This window comes from Lepidochelys kempii, chromosome 5 (assembly GCF_965140285.1).
Source record: "Lepidochelys kempii isolate rLepKem1 chromosome 5, rLepKem1.hap1, whole genome shotgun sequence".
NCBI lineage: Eukaryota > Metazoa > Chordata > Testudines > Cheloniidae > Lepidochelys > Lepidochelys kempii.
Window position 1 is genome coordinate 91460829 of NC_136384.1, and position 19567 is coordinate 91480395.

Below are 19567 nucleotides of genomic sequence, written 5' to 3' on the forward strand. Positions count from 1 at the left end.
TGAGCTGGAATAAATGTATATTAAGCTATACACTATATCCTTCAAGTTAGCAAAAAAAAAATCATATTTAGTATATATGTAGTTGCAAATCAATGTTTTAATGGTTACCAATCAATGAGAATCAACCTTTCTTTAGGAAAATAACTAAAAAGTACAAATGCAAAAGAAGATTAAAATTGAGGATTTCAATCAAGGTTTCCTGCTTGCTTATGAAATTATGATTAAAATCAGTGATTTGAATCAATTTACCCTGAGTGAAACTTTATGGTGAAGTGCACAGTAATTCTAACAGGGAAGCCAAAAATACAGGCAAGCATAAAAAATAAAATAACCTTCCCTTATTTATCAGGCCAGTTTCCATATATTTAAACTTTTATATCCTGAAGAAACTGGGGAGACGGGAAGGAAGCCATGACATACATTTCTGTATATTAAAAATAAGAAATGAATTTTACTCCTTAAAGTGCCCCAGTGGGTGTAGCTATGGAACTGAAAAAAAAAAAAAAAGGAGAGGTACAGAAATTCAGAATGATGAACAGCTCAACTGAAGCGTACAATCTATTGGCATCATGAAGAATATCAGAGTATTATTAATTGTGGCAATTTTGCCTGTTTAAAGAGAGAGCTCATATCTGGTGGGAATGTATATATACTCTCTGCACCTTTATTAAAGGGTTTCATAAACAAAGCCTCATTAAAGGGAAGCTCTTCTGCATTCCATCATGCCCCTATCATCCAGTCCTTGGCCTTAAGCTTCTGATACCTAGGCCTTGTCTGCACTACAAAATTAAGTCAACTTAAGTTAGTCAACATACAGCTACTACAGTAATTACTATGGTGGTTCATGTGCACACTATGCCCCCCTCTCAGTGGTGCACGTCCTCCCCAGGAGCTTGTCTATTGACTTAACTGTGCGGAGTATTGTGGGGCACTTAGAGCTGCCCTCAGCCCTGGGCCTGACAGCTTGGGCTGTGAGCGCCATGCTGGGCTGACCGCTTGGGCTATGGGCCCCGGGGTGGGGCACGGGGAAGGACCTCTAGCTGTCAGCCTCGCACCAGGCTGACAGCCAACAGACAATGTAAGTAATGCAGTATCTACACAGACACTGCGTCACCCTAACTACATCAACATAAGCACTACACCACTCGCAGAGGTAGTGTTATTAGGTAGGTGGGGTGGGTGACACATCGGTGGGAGCAACACAGTAGTGTAGACACTTATGTCGACCTAACTCTGTAGTGTAGACCAGGCCTCAGTATGGTCCTGATTCAAGAAAGCCGTATAGTTAGGAAGGGCACTTAGGCCTTGTCTACACTATGAAATTAGGTCAAATTTATAGAAGTCGGTTTTGTAGAAAGCATTTTTATACAGTCGATTGTGTAAAAAGAAAAGGAATACTTGTGGCACCTTAGAGACTAACCAATTTATTTGAGCATAAGCTTTTGTGAGCTCACTTCATCGGATGCATACTGTGGAAAGTATAGAAGATCTCTTTATACGCACAAAGCATGAAAAATGGGTGTTTACCACTTATCAAGGTTCCTCCCTCACTCTGAACTCTAGGGTACAGATGTGGGGACCTGCATGAAAAACCTCCTAAGCTTATCTTTACCAGCTTAGGTCAAAACTTCCCCAAGGTAAAAATATTCCACCCTTTGTCCTTGGATTGGCTGCTACCACCACCAAACAAATACTGGTTACTGTGGAAGAGCTGTTTGGAAATGTCTTTCCCCCCAAAATACTTCCCAAAACCTTGCACCCCACTTCCTGGACAAGGTTTGGTAAAAAGCTTCACCAATTTGCCTAGGTGACTACAGACCCAGACCCTTGGATCTTAAGAACAATGAACAATCCTCCCAACACTTGTACCCCCCACCCCTTTCCTGGGAAATGTTGGATAAAAAGCCTCACCAATTTGCATAGGTGACCACAGACCCAAACCCTTGGATCTGAGAACAATGAAAAAACATTCAGTTTTCTTACAAGAAGACTTTTAATAGAAATAGAAGTAAATAGAAGTAAAGAAATCACCTCTGTAAAATCAGGATAGCAGATACCTTACAGGGTAATTAGATTAAAAACACAGAGAACCCCTCTAGGCAAAACCTTAAGTTACAAAAAAGATACACAGACAGAAATAGTTATTCTATTCAGCACAATTCTTTTCTCAGCCATTTAAAGAAATCATAATCTAATGCATACCTAGCTAGATTACTTACTAAAAGTTCTAAGACTCCATTCCTGGTCTATCCCCGGCAGAAACAGCATATAGACAGACAGAGACCCTTTGTTTCTCTCCCTCCTCCCAGCTTTTGAAAGTATCTTGTCTCCTCATTGGTCATTTTGGTCAGGTGCCAGCGAGGTTACCTTTAGCTTCTTAACCCTTTACAGGTGAGAGGAGTTTTCCCCTGGCCAGGAGGGATTTCAAATTTATATTCCTTCCCTTTATATTTATGACACCACTACAAAAGGTTTTCTCTCCCCCCACCCCACTCTCCTGCTGGTAATAGCTTATCTAAAGTGATCACTCTCCTTACAATGTGTATGATAATCAAGGTGGGCCATTTCCAGCACAAATCCAGGGTTTAACAAGAATGTCTGAGGATTTGGGTGGGGGGGATAGGAAAAAACAAGGGGAAATAGGTTACCTTGCATAATAACTTAGCCACTCCCAGTCTCTATTCAACCTAAGTTAATTGTATCCAATTTGCAAATGAATTCCAATTCAACAGTCTCTCGCTGGAGTCTGGTTTTGAAATTTTTTTGTTGTAATATTGCAACTTTCATGTCTGTAATCGCGTGACCAGAGAGATTGAAGTGTTCTCCGACTGGTTTATGAATGTTATAATTCTTGACATCTGATTTGTGTCCATTTATTCTTTTACGTAGAGACTGTCCAGTTTGACCAATGTACGTGGCAGAGGGGCATTGCTGGCACATGATGGCATATATCACATTGGTGGATGTGCAGGTGAACGAGCCTCTGATAGTGTGGCTGATGTTATTAGGCCCTGTGATGGTGTCCCCTGAATAGATATGTGGGCACAGTTGGCAACGGGCTTTGTTGCAAGGATAGGTTCCTGGGTTAGTGGTTCTGTTGTGTGGTATGTGGTTGCTGGTGAGTATTTGCTTCAGGTTGGGGGGCTGTCTGTCGGCAAGGACTGGCCTGTCTCCCAAGATTTGTGAGAGTGTTGGGTCATCCTTCAGGATAGGTTGTAGGTCCTTAATAATGCGTTGGAGGGGTTTTAGGGCTGAAGGTGATGGCTAGTGGCGTTCTGTTATTTTCTTTGTTAGGCCTGTCCTGTAGTAGGTCCCCACACAAATGCTCTAAGTCCATGTAGCCGGTGGAGCGTGTCCACAGTACCGAGGCAACCGTCGACTTCTGGAGCGTTGCACTGTGGGTAGCTATCCCACATTTCCTGCAGTCTCCGCTGCCCATTTGAATTCTGGGTAGAAATCCCAGTGCCTGATGGGGTTAAAACATTGTCGCGGGTGGTTCTGGGTACATATCGTCAGGCCCCCCCTTCCCTCTCTCCCTCCATGAAAGCAAGGGCAGACAATCGTTTTGCACCTTTTTTCTTGAGTTACCTGTGCGGATGCCATACCACAGCAACCATGGAGCCCGCTCAGCTCACTGTTACTGTATGTCTCCTGGGTTCTGGCAGACACAGTACTGCATTGCTACACAGCAACAGTTTATTGCCTTTTGGCAGCAGACAGTGCAGTATGACTTGTAGCCGTGGTCGACGTAGTCCACGGTGCTCTTTTAACCGCCTTGATGAGGTCAGAGGCGCCTGGGCAAACATGGGAGTGACTCAGCCAGGTCATTACCCTTTTAAGTTTCGTTTCATGGCGATTCAGTCCTACCGGACTTTTAATTTGCAGCCAGCAGAAGATGATGGCCAGCAGTCATACTGCACCGTCTTCTGCTGAGCACTCAGGTGATGACGATGGCTAGCGGTCGTACTGGACAGTCTACTGCCAGCAAGATGTATAAAGATAGATGAAGTGGATCAAAGCAAGAAATAGACCAGATTTGTTTTGTATTCATTTTCTCCTCCCTCCCTCTGTGAAATCAACGGCCTGCTAAACCCAGTTTTGAGTTCTATCCTTGAGGGGGCCATTCTGTTTCTCACAAAGCCACCCCCTTTGTTGATTTTAATTCCCTGTAAGCCAACCCTGTAAGCCATGTTGTCAGTCGCCCCTTCCTCCGCTAGAGCAACTGCAGACAATCGTTTCGTGCCCTTTTCCCTGGATTGCCTGAGCAGGAGCAGACGCCATAGCACAGCAAGCATGGAGCCCGTTCAGCTCACCCCAGCAGTTATGATCATTGTAAACACCTCGCGCATTATCATGCAGTGTATGCAGAACCAGCACCTGAAAAACCAGGTGAGGAGGCGACGGCAGCGCGGTGATGAGGCCCTGAACACACTTTTCTCTAAAACCGCGTTCCCCTGCAATTTGGAGATCATGGTGTTAATGGGGCAGGCTCATGCCATGGAACGCCAATTCTGGGCTCGGGAAACAAGCACAGAGTGGTGGGACCACATAGTGCTGCAGATCTGGGATGTTTCCCAGTGGCTCGGAAACTTTTGCATGCGTAAGGACACTTTCATGGAACTTTGTGACTTGCTTTCCCCTGCCCTGAAGCGCAAGAATACCAAGATGAGAGCAGCCCTCACAGTTTACAAACGAGTGGCAATAGCCCTGTGGAAGCTTGCAACGCCAGACAGCTACCGGTCAGCCGGGAATCAATTTGGAGTGGGTAAATCTACTGTGGGGGTTGCTGTGATCCAAGTAGAATCATAGAATCATAGAATATCAGGGTTGGAAGGGACCTCAGGAGGTCATCTAGTCCAACCCCCTGCTCAAAGCAGGACCAATCCCCAATTAAATCATCCCAGCCAGGGCTTTGTCAAGCCTGACCTGAAAAACTTCTAAGGAAGGAGATTCTACCACCTCCCTAGGTAACGCATTCCAGTGTTTCACCACCCTCCTAGTGAAAAAGTTTTTCCTAATATCCAACCTAAACCTCCCCCACTGCAACTTGAGACCATTACTCCTTGTCCTGTCCTCTTCTACCACTGAGAATAGTCTAGAACCATCCTCTCTGGAACCACCTCTCAGGTAGTTGAAAGCAGCTATCAAATCCCCCCTCATTCTTCTCTTCTGCAGACTAAACAATCCCAGTTCCCTCAGCCTCTCCTCATAAGTCATGTGTTCCAGACACCTAATAATTTTTGTTGCCCTTCGCTGGACTCTCTCCAATTTATCCACATCCTTCTTGAAGTGTGGGGCCCAAAACTGGACACAGTACTCCAGATGAGGCCTCACCAATGCCGAATAGAGGGGGACGATCACGTCCCTCGATCTGCTCGCTATGTCCCTACTTATACATCCCAAAATGACATTGGCCTTCTTGGCAACAAGGGCACACTGCTGACTCATATCCAGCTTCTCGTCTACTGTCACCCGCAGAATTGCTGCCTAGCCATTCGGTCCTTAGTCTGTGGCGGTGAATTGGGTTCCTCCGTCCTAAGTGCAGGACCCTGCATTTATCCTTATTGAACCTCATCAGATTTCTTTTGGCCCAATCCTCCAATTTGTCTAGGTCCCTCTGTATCCTATCCCTGCCCTCCAGCATATCTACCACTCCTCCCAGTTTAGTATCATCCGCAAATTTGCTGAGAGTGCAATCTACACCATCCTCCAGATCATTTATGAAGATATTGAACAAAACCGGCCCCAGGACCGACCCCTGGGGCACTCCACTTGACACCGGCTGCCAACTAGACATGGAGCCATTGATCACTACCTCTTGAGCCCAACAATCTAGCCAACTTTCTACCCACCTTATAGTGCATTCATCCAGCCCATACTTCTTTAACTTACTGACAAGAATACTGTGGGAGACCGTGTCAAAAGCTTTGCTAAAGTCAAGAAACAATACATCCACTGCTTTCCCTTCATCCACAGAACCAGTAATCTCATCATAGAAGACGATTAGATTAGTCAGGCATGACCTTCCCTTGGTGAATCCATGCTGACTGTTCCTGATCACTTTCCTCCCATGTAAGTGCTTCAGGATTGATTCCTTGAGGACCTGCTCCATGATTTTTCCGGGGACTGAGGTGAGACTGACTGGCCTGTAGTTCCCAGGATCCTCCTTCTTCCCTTTTTTAAAGATTGGCACTACATTAGCCTTTTTCCAGTCATCTGGGACTTCCCCGGTTCGCCACAAGTTTTCAAAGATAATGGCCAGTGGCTCTGCAATCACAGCCGCCAATTCCTTTAGCACTCTCGGATGCAACTCGTCCGGCCCCATGGACTTGTGCACGTCCAGGTTTTCTAAATAGTCCCTAACCACCTCTATCTCCACAGAGGGCTGGCCATCTACTCCCCATGCTGTGATGCCCAGCGCAGCAGTCTGGGAGCTGACCTTGTTAGTGAAGACAGAGGCAAAAAAATTAAAAAAAAAGTAGCCAACGCAATCACTGAGCTGCTGCTATCAAAGGTAGTGACTTTGGGAAATGTGCAGGTCATAGTGGATGGCTTTGCTGCAATGGGATTCCCTAACTGTGGTGGGACTATAGACGGAACGCATATCCCTATCTTGGGACCGGACTACGCAGCCAGTACATAAACCGCAAGGGGTACTTTTCAATGGCGCTGCAAGCACTGGTGGATCACAAGGGACGTTTCAGCAACATCAACGTGGGATGGCCAGGAAAAGTTCATGACGCTCGCATATTCAGGAACTCTGGTTTGTTTAAATGGCTGCAGGAAGGGATTTACTTCCCAGAGCAGAAAATAAATGTTGGGGATGTTGAAATGCCAATATTTATCCTTGGGAACCCAGCCTACCCCTTAATGTCCTGGCTCATGAAGCTGTACACAGGCACCCTGGACAGTAGTCAGGAGCTGTTCAAACTATAGGCTGAGCAAGTGCAGAATGGTGGTAGAGTGTACATTTGGACGTTCAAAGGGTTGCTGGAGCAGTTTACTGACTCGCTCAGACCTCCGCGAAACCAGTATTCCCATTGTTATTGATGCTTGTTCTGTGCTCCACAATCTTTGTGAGAGTAAGGGGGAGACGTTTATGGCAGAGTGGGAGGTTGATGGAAATCGCCTGGCCGCTGAATACACACAGCCAGACACCAGGGTGGTTAGAAGAGCACAGCAGGAAGCAGTGCGCATCAGAGAAGCTTTGAAAATCAGTTTCATGACTGGCCAGGGTACTGTGTGACACTTCTGTTTGTTTCTCCTTGATGAAAACCCACCCCCTTGGTTGACTCTAATTCCCTGTAAGCCACCCGCCCTCCCGCCTTCGATCACAGCTTGCTTGCAAAGGAAATAGAGTCACTATCATTTAAAAAACATGTATTCTTTATTAATTGATTATAAAATTAAGGGAGATAACTCACAAGGTAGCCTGGGTGAAGTGTGGGAGGAGGGGGCGGAGGGAAGGAAAAGGCCACTTTAAAACTTGTTGAATGCTAGCCTTCTGTTGCTTGGGCTGTCCACTGGGGTAAAAGCTCCCACCCCGTGTTCTTGGGCGTCTGGGTGGGGAGGCTATGGAACTTGGGGAGGAGGGAGGGCGGTTAAGCAGGGGCTGCAGCGGCAGTCTGTGATCCTGCTGCCGTTCATGAACCTCCACCAGACGTCGGAGCATGTCCGTTTGATCCCGCAGTATCCCCAGCGTTTCCTCATGCCTTCTCTGATCTTCCTGCCACCACCTCTCCTCACATTCATCGGCCACCATCCTGTACTCTGCTATTGTGTCCCTTCACACAGCTCTGTCAGTGCCGGATGACTGCATGAGCTCAGAGAACATGTCATTGCGCGTGCGTTTTTTTCACCCCTTATCTGAGATAGCTTCAGGGATGGAGGAGGGAGGCTTGAAACATTTGCAGCTGCTGGAGGGAAAAAAAGGGAGTGAAGTGTTTAAAAAGATACATTTTACAGAACAATGACTATACTCTTTCACAGTGAACAACACTATTCACATTACATAGCACATGAGATTTTGGTACAAGGTCGCATTTTGCATCTTATATTGAGTGCCTGCGGCTTTGGTGTTAGAGATCACACATGCAGGGCTGGGCAACAGAATTCAGCTTGCAGGTGGCCATGGTAAGCCATAGTCTTTCGGCTTCTGCAACCTTCATAACAGCAGCCCCCTCCTTTCCCATACCAAGCAAAGCCCGTTGAGCTGGCCATTTACTGCTGCAGTTTTCCTGTTAACGTGTAGCAGCAGAAACCAAACAAACCCCCTCCCCCCATCCAATTCTCTGGGATGATTGCTTTTCCCCTTCCCGCACCGCGTGGCTGGTATCAGGGAATTAGATGCTAGCCAAACGCGAACAGCTCAGCACCAAGGGCCCCCCTCCCACCGCGTGGCTACCTGTGGGGAGGATTTCTTTTCAGCCACAGGCAAACAGCCCAGTAGGAACAGACACCTCTGAATGTCCCCTTAATCAAATTCCCCTATTTCAACCAGGTTACCATGAACGATATCAGTCTCCTGAGGATAACACAGAGAGATAAAGAACGGATGTTGCTTGAATGCCAGCAAACACCGGGACCATATGCTGCGAGGCTTTGTCATGCAATGATACCAGATTACTTGCTACTAGCATGGTGTTGTAAAATGTCCTACCATGGAGGACGGAATAAGGCTGCTTTCCCCAGAAACCTTCTGCAAAGGCTTTTAGAGTACTTCCAGGAGAGCTTCATGGAGATGTCCCTGGAAGATTTCCGCTCCATCCCCAGACACGTTAACAGACTTTTCCAGTAGCAGTACTGGCCTCGAATGCATCCCAAGTCCTCAGGGCTACTTAATCATTAAAAAACGTTGGCTTTTATAACATGTATTATATTTAAAAAGGTACACTCACCAGAGGTCCCTTCTCCGGCTTCATTGGGTTGGGAGGGTATTTCAGTCAGGGTGATAAAAAGACCCTAGGGAAAACAGTGTGTTGTGTGCTCTCCCCAAGCTCGTTGTCCTCCTCATCTTCCCCATCTGCAAAATCCTCAGCCACGGTGGAGAGTATCCCATCCTCGGAGTCCACGGACAGGGGTGGGGCCTCAGCCATGGTGGAAAGTATCCCATCCTCGGAGTCCACGGACAGGGGTGGGGTAGTGGTGGCGGCCCCCCCCTAGAATTGCATGCACCTCAGCGTAGAAGCGGCATGTCTGGGGCTCTGTCCTGGAGCGTCCGTTTTGATTCTTTGGTTTTCTGGTACGCTTGTCTGAGCTCCTTAAGTTTCACGCGGCACTGTGTTGCGTCCCTGATGCAGCCTCTGTCCCTAATGGCCTCTGAGATTTTTTGAAATGTTTTGGCATTTCATCTTTTGGAACGTAGTTCTGATAGCACGGATTCCTCTCCCCATATAGCGATCAGATCCAGTACCTCCCGTTTGGTCCATGCTGGAGCTCTTTTTCGATTCTGGGACTGCATGGTCACCTGTGCTGATGAGCTCGTCTGGCCAAACAGGAAATGAGATTCAAAAGTTCCCGGGGCTTTTCCTGTACACCTGGCCAGTGCATCTGAGTTCAGAGTGCTGTCCAGAGCGGTCACAATGGTGCACTGTGGGATAGCTCCTGGAGGCTAATACCTTCAAATTGCATCCACACTAACCCTAATTTGAAACGGTGATGTCGATTTCAGTGCTAATCCCCTCGTTGGGGAGGAGTACAGAACTCGGTTTTAAGAGCCCTTTATGTCCAAAAAATGGCTTCGTTGTGTGGACAGGTGCAGGGTTAATTCGGATTTAATGCTACTAAATCCGACATAAACTCGTAGTGTAGACCAGGCCTTAGAGAGAAGCATATGGCTTAAGTGTTTTCCAGAATGGGACCTGTCTTTGAATGCTGACCATAGTCATTTCTAGTATTACAAGGGAGAAACAGGTATGTCTATAATTGTTCAAGTCTGAACTCTGAGAGAATATTTTGCAGCATCTCTTTTAATTAGAGATGGGCAATCCTATTTTGTCTATTTCTGAACTCACTTAAGTATCATGGCTTTGCAAGTTTGGATCAGATTCTAATGTTGTTGGGTTTGATTTCTCCTTTGGATAGACCATAAAAACAAAGACAAATTCTCTGTCAAAGAGAACTGAATCTCTCTCTCTCTCTCTCTCTCTCTCTCTCTCTCTCTCTCTCTCTCTCTCAGAATAAGACTTTGATACAGTGAGTCTCCTCTCAGTTACACTGGAGTAAATCAGAAGTAACTCAGTTGAAGTCAGTGGGTCTGATCTTACGCTCAGTGAAATCAATGGCAAACTCCCATTGATTCCAATGTTCTAGGATCAGAGCCATAGGATTTATACTGCACCTTGCATTTATCATGCTGCTAAGTGAGATTTTTGTTTTTGTTTTTGCCTTGTATTGTTCTGGTTCTCAGAGTGCTATAATTGTTTGTTTCCTTTTGGTCTGTTGTATTACAACACAGTTGGTTTAGTTTCTTTGTGGTTGTTTCATTTTGCAAAAATGTACTAGGAAAGAAATTTAAAAATACCCACTTTAAAATGATTTCCAGATCAAATCCTTGCTAATTGGCCTGGGAGGAAATGAGAGCACAGTGTCTAAATGGAGTGCTTTTTCATAAATCAGCATTATGTGGGAAAGCATGTGGCAGAGGCTGCATAGTCTAATGGTTAAGGCATTGGACTGGGAGCCAGGAGAGCTGGTTCTATTCCCAGCTCTGTCTCTGGCCTGCTTTCTGACTTTGAGCAAGTTACTTTACTCCTCTGTTTTCCCTCTGATCCTTTGCCTGTCATGTCTCTTAAGATTACAGACTTTTTTGGGCAGAGACTTTTAAGCCTTGTTTACGTTAGGGACATATTCACGTTTACCTCTCTTGCTGTTCTGTCCCAAGGCTGGGAACAATTCTAATAGCTACAGTACTTAAAATAGTCTGAGATAGGCTTTTGAATGTTGCTGGTGTTGAGGGCAGGTTTTATCCAATGCAAATGCAATTGCCAGTTTCACCCATGCCACATAGGACAATGTCTTTGAATATTTAGCTTAACATGTTTGTTCACTTGCAAGAGAAAAATCCTCCCCTATTTCCCGTCTTATTTCTGCTTTTTCTTATCCTTTCTGATCTAAGCGCTACTTTCCCTGTGAAAATAAAGGCTTAATTTATACCCCCATGTCCTGGCCTGTATATTCCACATGTAAAATTTAGGATAACAAATGGCTCTGTAATGATAACCAGACTGTAATTCACTGAAGTAGCTCACTGATGTCATACAACCAATGCTCAGCATTTCTTGAGTGGCTGTTTATTAGAGCGACTTAGTAGCTCAAGGGAATGGTAATGGGATATGGAGTCTTTCACCTCTAGATCATTGTGTCTAACCCAGTCCAGGCTGATAGTTACTGGAAGTTGTTGTTGTCTGATTTCTGTTTGGCTGCCAGGGCGTTCTGGTCCTCAGTTCTGTTGAAGCAGCACCTCCTGTTCATGACTAAAAGGAATCAGGTTAAAGGGGGTATGGTGCTGTAGAGTCCTCCAAGCTCCACAGTGTGATATTTGATGGGGACAACCCGAACTCTGAGTGGTTAAAGGCTCTGTCCCCCATTAACTATTCATTAATGCGGCCTTTAAAGGAAGTGAAGGCCATTGGAAGGGCAGCTCTGCAGGGCAATTGGTTGACTAGGGGTAGGTCTGATTCTGCGTGGTACACTGGTGTGTAAATCAGGTATAACTGCATAAAATTTGCTGGATTTACACTACTGTAAAATTGGTGTAAGGAAGAGGAGAATCAATCCTATCAACTAGATTAGTGCCTGGAGGGTGAGGAGAGAGAAAGGGTAACTTCCGATTCCTGCATTTGGATTCCTCATTTTTTTCCTTTCTGTTCTCTCTTTTCTTGCCATCCCTGGAAATGCCTCTCCCTCCACCCCCGCAACTCAACAGGAAACAACACCCACTCTCTCTATTTTTGCCTTCTGAAGTGTGGGCAGGTATACCTGCCCTGTGTGCCTTAGACATCTCAGCACTGCATCACACACCGAGCACTTTTGTTCAGACATCTTTTTAAAGCTCTTTTTAAAAAAAGAAATGCACGCAATATGAAGCCTGAATAGCAGCATTTCTATCATCTGTTGTCATGACACACAGCTGACGTGGGAACACTCCTCAGCAACAAGGCTGATTGTTAGATGGATTTAATTTTGGTGCAGAATTCTGTTAGAAGAGGCTTTCAAAAATATATCTGGGTGGGAGGGTAACAGGTGGGCACAGGTTATGTGTATGAAAGAGGAGGAAGTAGCTGGTTAATTGTTAGTCCTGCCTATGCACCACTCCTTATCCACAAGCCCCTTGGTACCCTCACCATTTGACGGGAGATTTCTGATACCTTCTTTCTCTCTCCCCTACCCCTTTATTTCTGGGGCAGGCACTTGTGGATCACACAATGCAAGGAGCACTGAGCATTGGATACCTGGATAGTACCATGACTTAGCTGTTTAATTTGTGCTCCACTCAAGTGGTTGCATTACAGACATTTCTTTTCTGACATAGGAAGGTGATGTCACCATTGTCCATTGAAGGTCAGGTGAAAGAAGAAACCACCCGAGAAAGAACCCTGTGTGGACAGATATTAAAATGACAAGTATAATTTGAGAGCATGTTGGATTGGTTTGCTTCTCAGAGGTAATGAGACCAGGCAGCAAAACTTGGGGCTCTTTCCCCAGCTTTCCCAGGGCAAGCCATACATAAAAATCTAGTTTTCAAAGGTGCTTGAGCACTCATGGCTCCCACAGAAGTTGCTTCAGTAGAAGTTATGTGTCTTTGAAAATCAGGCTGCTAACCCCTCTTTTCTTCATCCACAAAGCATTCTATATTAAACCTTTGCTTATCTACATTAGTCATCTTTACCAATGATTTTACTAATCTATGCTAGTTCACTCATCTATTTTAATCCTTTCCTAGATCACAGGGATGTTATGAGATAATTAGTCATCAGTTAAAGGCTCAGAATTCCTTGAATGACAAGTACTATGCACTATAAGGGAAAAGTATGGCTTCTGGAAAATGTAATTCAGAAACTCTTCTTTCTTCTAAATTGGCCATTTTATTACCTGTGGGATAGTGGCAAATCTGGGGTTTCAGAAGCCCACCGACGATATTGAAATATTTGAAAAGGGCGTAGGGGGAAAATGTTGGTGCTTAACATCATAGGTGCGCCATCTTGGAATGCCCAAACAACAACTTGGGATTCATCTTGGCTGCCCTTCTTCCCCCTCCTCAGGTGTAGTTTCCTGCCCTTTCTACCGAAAGGCAGCAAACCAAGCAAACCATGTGACCTGTAATCTGCCCAGTAACAGCAGGGCATATAAGGCCGAGCACATCAGAAGGAAACAGCTGCCCTTCTGAGTAACAGAGTCTGGAGGTGCTGCTGCTTCTGCAACTGTTGGAATGACAGCAGACACCTCAGCTCTCTACCTTGCTTCAGAGGAGTTCGCTGAACACCATGCTCATTCATCTGGTTGCAGGAGGGTAATTCTCATTTGCATTCAGAGAGTGTGTCACACCAGCTACCACTCTTTCACTGAGGACAAACACACGCCCATGACATGGCATGGGGAGTACAAGCCGAGTCATCGCTGGGGTACAGCTGTCATTGCCTGATCCTGCGGTCCACTCCTTACCTGTGGGTTCCACCTACCTGGACGGAGTCCGGAGCTCTCTGTCATCGTGAGGGTCCTCAGAGCTGCAGGACATGGTAGTGGTCCATTGATCCTGCATCCTCTTACCTGGGTCCTGTCCTAGGGGAGGGAACTTATCCTCAGTCGCAGTCAGCATACTGTCGGTCCTTTACTTACCTTATATTACCTGTTGTGAGGGTCCTTGCTTTACCTGTGTTCCTATTTATTGGGTTTACCTCTGATTTACCTTGTTTAGATCTTTTGATGGTTTAATAAATACCTTGGTTGTTTACACCCACACATCCTTCTTGGTTTACCCGTTTTTTAAGGGGTTAACTACAAACTCCAATGATGGCTGCGGATAGAGGGACGTTCCTCTAGATTGGTTCAAGAAGGGAAGTACAAATATTGGGGGTAAGTGGAATCAGAATAAAATAGGAGCAGAGAAGGGGGAAGAGAGATGTCAGTGGAAGGAGGTAACTTTGCTGATAGCTTGAATCTGAACTCAAAGGGGATGGGATGCTTTCAGAGGTCCTCCTGCAGAGTATTTCTGCTGAGTTAATGTGATCACAAAGCATGTTCATGCCACAGGAAATGTGTCACTTTCCCACTCTTATTTCATATTTCCTTAGTTCAGTCAGGTGAGTTGGCTTTTCCTACCCAATTCCTGCTAATTCTCTAATAATTGAAAAGTTCTCTTTTAACAGTGTTTCTGGTTTGCAACCTAAATGATGGTCTCTCTCTGGTTGGAGGGGTTTTACCCTTATTTAATTGTTTTTATTTACAGGACATCCCTTCATAGGTGCTGAATCTAGGAATGCTTGAAGTGGTTCCCATCATACGCCGGGTTTACAGTTTGGTTCAATGGCTCTCAGCACCCGCACTATACAAATTCTTCCAGCACCTCTGCATCCCTTCCTCTGCTAACTTCCTGTTTCTCTTTTGTTTGCTATTTCTTCTCCTCACCCACTGACTCCTCCTATGTCCCCATCTAGAACTACATCAAAAGCATCAAATATACGTAATCACATGTAATATGAGCTGTTTCTGCTGACTTGTATTAGATCATCATGGTTTACTGGCCCAAGTATGTTATAGTGTAACCATTATTCCTTTAAACAAACTTCCACTGAGTCATTGCCTACCAAAATATTTCACAAATGTGGCCTGATTCAGCAGGCAAGCTCTGTATATATCCCCTGGGAACATGCATATTATTGGCTCTATACGTAGCTGAGCTGTCAGCAGTCACTTTGGCACTGGCTACAGTAACTGTTAATTCCAAGACCACTGGCTGTTGTCTAGTAAAGAGCAGCTTATATGAACCTTCTCTTCCCACTCAACAGTATTTCCATCTGATTCAAGGGAACTGAGACAAATTAGATGACGTTCCTAATGCTAAAATTTACTTCAGCAGAAGATTTAGCTTGTTTTGCAAACAAAGACAAGATTTGTGCATGATATAGAACATTAAGTATAAGGGATGGGGATATAATTAATTTCATGATGCCCATCAGTTGTCTTTCATAAGAAACAGATCTATGTAATAGTAATACAGGGGAAAAATTCTCTAGATTATCCATTCCTTTGGTTTTCACAATGCGATTATTCAGTAAGTTTTATGGGGCAGGGAAAATGTTTTGTGCTTTGTATAGTCCTGAGCACTATACAATAATCATTCGAAACAGGGGGAAAGTTAAACTAACACAGCATTTATTTATTTATTTTTTAGCAAAATCCACTTGGAAGTGCCAAGTAAAGGCATTGACTTCCCCTTCCTCCTAATGAACAGGTTTGAATTAATTTTTCTGAACCATCTTTAGGCAGGTAACCTGAGTTACCCTACTTCCTCTGTAGGCCGCACTGCCTTTAGCAGATGGTATGTGTTCAATGATTTTCTGTACACAAATAGCAACCATTTACTTTCACTCAGCATCTTGCACTCAGAATGACCTAACCAAGAAAGAACACAATTAAATCGTTTAGGCAACACATATTCTGTGTATAAGTCTCTTCGGTAACAGTCTACTCTGAACTGAGCACAAAATGGCTGCCTGTCTTTGAAGACAAAAAAATCCTTTGAGATTTAAAAGTGCAGTGTGGGGAAAAGTACCTTTAACAGGCTCTGGCAAGAACATCTGGAACCCGTTATGTTACTCAGAGCCTCATGTTAAGCAATGCTGATCAGTTAGAACAGAAAGAAGCAGACCTTGTCAGACTCCTTGGCTTAGAGTGATTACTGAACATCACAATACAATGCCCAAAAAACAAAGGCATAGCAATTGCATAGTTAAATACATAACTGTGTATATAAAATGATGAATGTTTTTGTGTGTTTGATTTTTTGTAGGGATTTGGGGGTCGGGGTGGGGTGGCAGTGGCTAAACATAATTTTGGAGCCATTACAAGATACTGTATAAATATGGTAATATCTCCTAAATAAGTATACATGAAATACACATTTGCTTATCAGGATCTAACAGTTCCGGAGGAGGCCTTGCAGTCTGTCAGGTGAATTACATAATCACCAGAATTAATGTATTTAACTGGGTAAATAAGATGCTTTTTAGAAATGTCTAAATAAACATTTCCCTGAGAGAGCTCTTCCAACCTCTAGGGTAAATAAATCATGTTTTATACTAAGCCTCCATGAAGATTGTTCTTTTATTTAAAATGTATGCTTGCTAGAGTAAATAGTGTGTTACAAGCATGTGTAGCGCACACCTAAATGTGTATTTACTTCCACAAATACTGTCTTTTCAAAATGCCTAATCTCAAACTGCATCAACCCCTCAGGATTTAATAACCTGTTATGATTTTTCCCCCATTAGAAAAAAATGCAAAAAGAAAACAGATAAAAATTTCAGTCAACAATATTGCCTTCGCAGTTAAGAATGTTCAAGTTGTGACACAAACTGCCAAAAGCCAGGAAATTAAACTGTGAAACCAGCACTCTATCCTTAACTCACCCTGTTGTGCGTTCCCCTATTATTATGCAGAAGAGCTGCTTTTAGTACTGTTGTGAATCTTTGAAACACGGAAATTCTCCGTTCCATTTGGGATGAAATTTTCTGGCTGTTAAATAACCATAGATCTATTACAGTGGGTCATCTTAGTCCATCTCTGTCAATGCATGATTAGTCCCTACTGCACATTTACTAGTGGTTTTTCTGGTCTAATTTTAAATGTCCCAAGCGACCTGGCTTCCTTCTTAACTCTAGGTTGCCATTTAGCTGAGTTTTCAGTCCTGAAACTGTATCATAAAGTCATAGTTTGTCAAGGCCTTAGTATTGATTTAGTTAATTTCAATAAAAACAAGTCCAACTCACTTCCTACACACAAATAAACTAGTGATTCATTGCTAAACTCTCTCTCTCTCTCTCAGTGGTAGTGGTGCTGGCAGGGTAAGAGGAGGGGAGAATGTAAGAAAGCCAGGAAGCATTATTTGCAAAAATATTATGCTGAGCTACATAAATGTTGTAACATGAATATGGCTTAAAGCACTGATGCAAATACATGTATTACAGAAGTGTAAGTGAGCACTGCTACTGAATTCAGTCAAGTACCACAACACAAATGGCATTGCATTGTAAATATCCTATAGACTCTGTATTTTTGAAGTTGCATTTTCCATTTGATTGGAGTACATTGTGTTATCTGCCAATGCCATTTGACATTTCATGTTTAATTTCCTTAACGTTTGACTCTCTTGTAAAATGACCAGGAAGGAACTGGTCCTTGAGCCTTCCAGAGTATATTGGTTCTTGGAGGCTCCGAGTGGGGTTTTGCTGCTGTTTGGGGCACTGAACTGGGGACCTGAATGGTTTCTCTGAGAAGAGGGTGGAGCTGAGCAAAGTTGCAACTTCTGTATGTTTCCTGGTCCTGAAATCTAGCAGCTGCATCACAGATAATTGTTTATTTGAGATTTATGGGGGATTTTCCCTTCATGGATTTGAATTTGAAAAGGAGGTAGAGCCCCAGAATCAGCATCAATATTTTAATACCAAATGCACATATTTATGCACTTTTACATAATGCAAGGAGGAAAGGAAAACTGATTAGTTTAATTAGCTTTTTACCCCTAAATTGGACAGGATTTTATGCCTATTTATCTTGCACTTAACATCTTTCATCAGAGCATCCTAAAGTAATTCACAAACCTTACCTCATGACTTATCCATATGAGATAAGGAACATTATTATTCCCTTTTACAGATGAGGAAACTGAGACACAAAGAGGTTACCTGATTGGTCCAAGATCAACCAAAGTCATGCCAGAGTCAGCTATATAACTCCGTATCCCCAAATTCCAACCATATATTCTATTACTAGGTCATGATCGACCTGAGATGTCCAAGTCTGAAAAATGGACTCTCTGTATCAATTCTCTTCTCTCTGCCTTTCAATGAGGTTCCTTAGTTTTGTTCTTTCTATACTGCTTCACAACACTGTCATCAAAATGCAGACTTAAAATCACTGTATTTTCAGTACATGGTTAACAGCTCCATTGTGCTATACACTTGTTTGTTAAATGCTGATGCTCAAAAAGAAATAGAATGAGAGCAAAGACATACAGGAGGTAGAATGTTAATTTAGAAAGACAGAGGGGAAATGAGATTAAAATTATAGGTGAAACTGCCAAAAAAGTCTCAAAGTTAATACACTTGCCCAGGGAGCCAGTGGTAGTTGTATTAAACTGAGAAAAAGAAGGGCAAGCATCTATGATGGACTGTTCTTTAGTTCACAATTTATTGAATGCCTAGATGGGTTTATCACTTGGTGGCAGTGCTCTCCAGCTCTGCCAGCAGCTATTTCACCTCCATGCTGCCTTTACCCGCTGCTCTAGCTGCAGATATAGCTTTTCTAGCCTGCAGGAAAAGAAGGGGACGGGGGAAGGGAATGATGAATCTAGAGAATCTGAGCCTTATTGTCTGTGTAGCATTGTTTTCTTACTTCAATTTAAACACCATTCCTCCTCTCTGATAGAGCTCAGCTGTGTTAGAGTATTGATTCTTATCTTAGCCCTGTGAGTCCCTCAAAATAAAAGAGGGAAAGAGGGTGTAGTGGCAATGCATAGCATTGTTCACTTTTCAAGACAGTGAGTGCCCCTCTTAGTCAAATAGAAATAGAAAGGGAGAGAGAAAAATATTTTAAAAAGATGCATTCCACCAGGCACCCCTTGTACCCTTCATAGACCATGCTTATTAATGTATTTTCTACTATACTAATATCATGGCGAACAGGCTGGTGGCACTTTTGGGATCCAGCAGATTGGGAAAAAAATGTCTAAGTGCAGGAACTCACTGACCTTCTCAGTCCTGGTTGTGATATGTGTGGAGAGCCAAAACAAGCAGAGGCCAGCATCCAGGTAAGCCCCTCTTGGCAGGAATTTATTAACAGTCCCTCAGATCCCTTCTCATAGACTTTAAGGTCAGAAGGGACCATGATGATCATCTAGTCTGACCTCCTGCACATTGCAGGCCACAGAACTTCACCCACTCCTGAAATAGATCCCTAACCTCTGGCTGAATTACTGAAGTCCCCAAATCATGGTTTAAAGACTTCAAGTTACAGTCTTGAAGTCACCATTTACACTAGTTTAAACCTGCAGGTGATCCATGGCCCGTCCTACAGAGGAAGGCGAAAAAACCCCAGGGTCTCTGCCAATCTGACCCGAGGAAAATTCCTTCCCGAGCCCACATATAGCAATCAGTTAGATCCTGAGCATGTGGGCAAGACCTGCCAGGCAGATACCTGGGAAAGAATTCTCTGTAGTAACTCAGAGTCTCCCCATAGTGTCCTGTCTCCAGCACTTGAGGATTTTTGCTACTGCTTCTGACAATGTCCATTCAAAGGCTGGGGCAACAGATTGGCACTGAGGACTGTCCTGATCAATGCAGATAGCTAT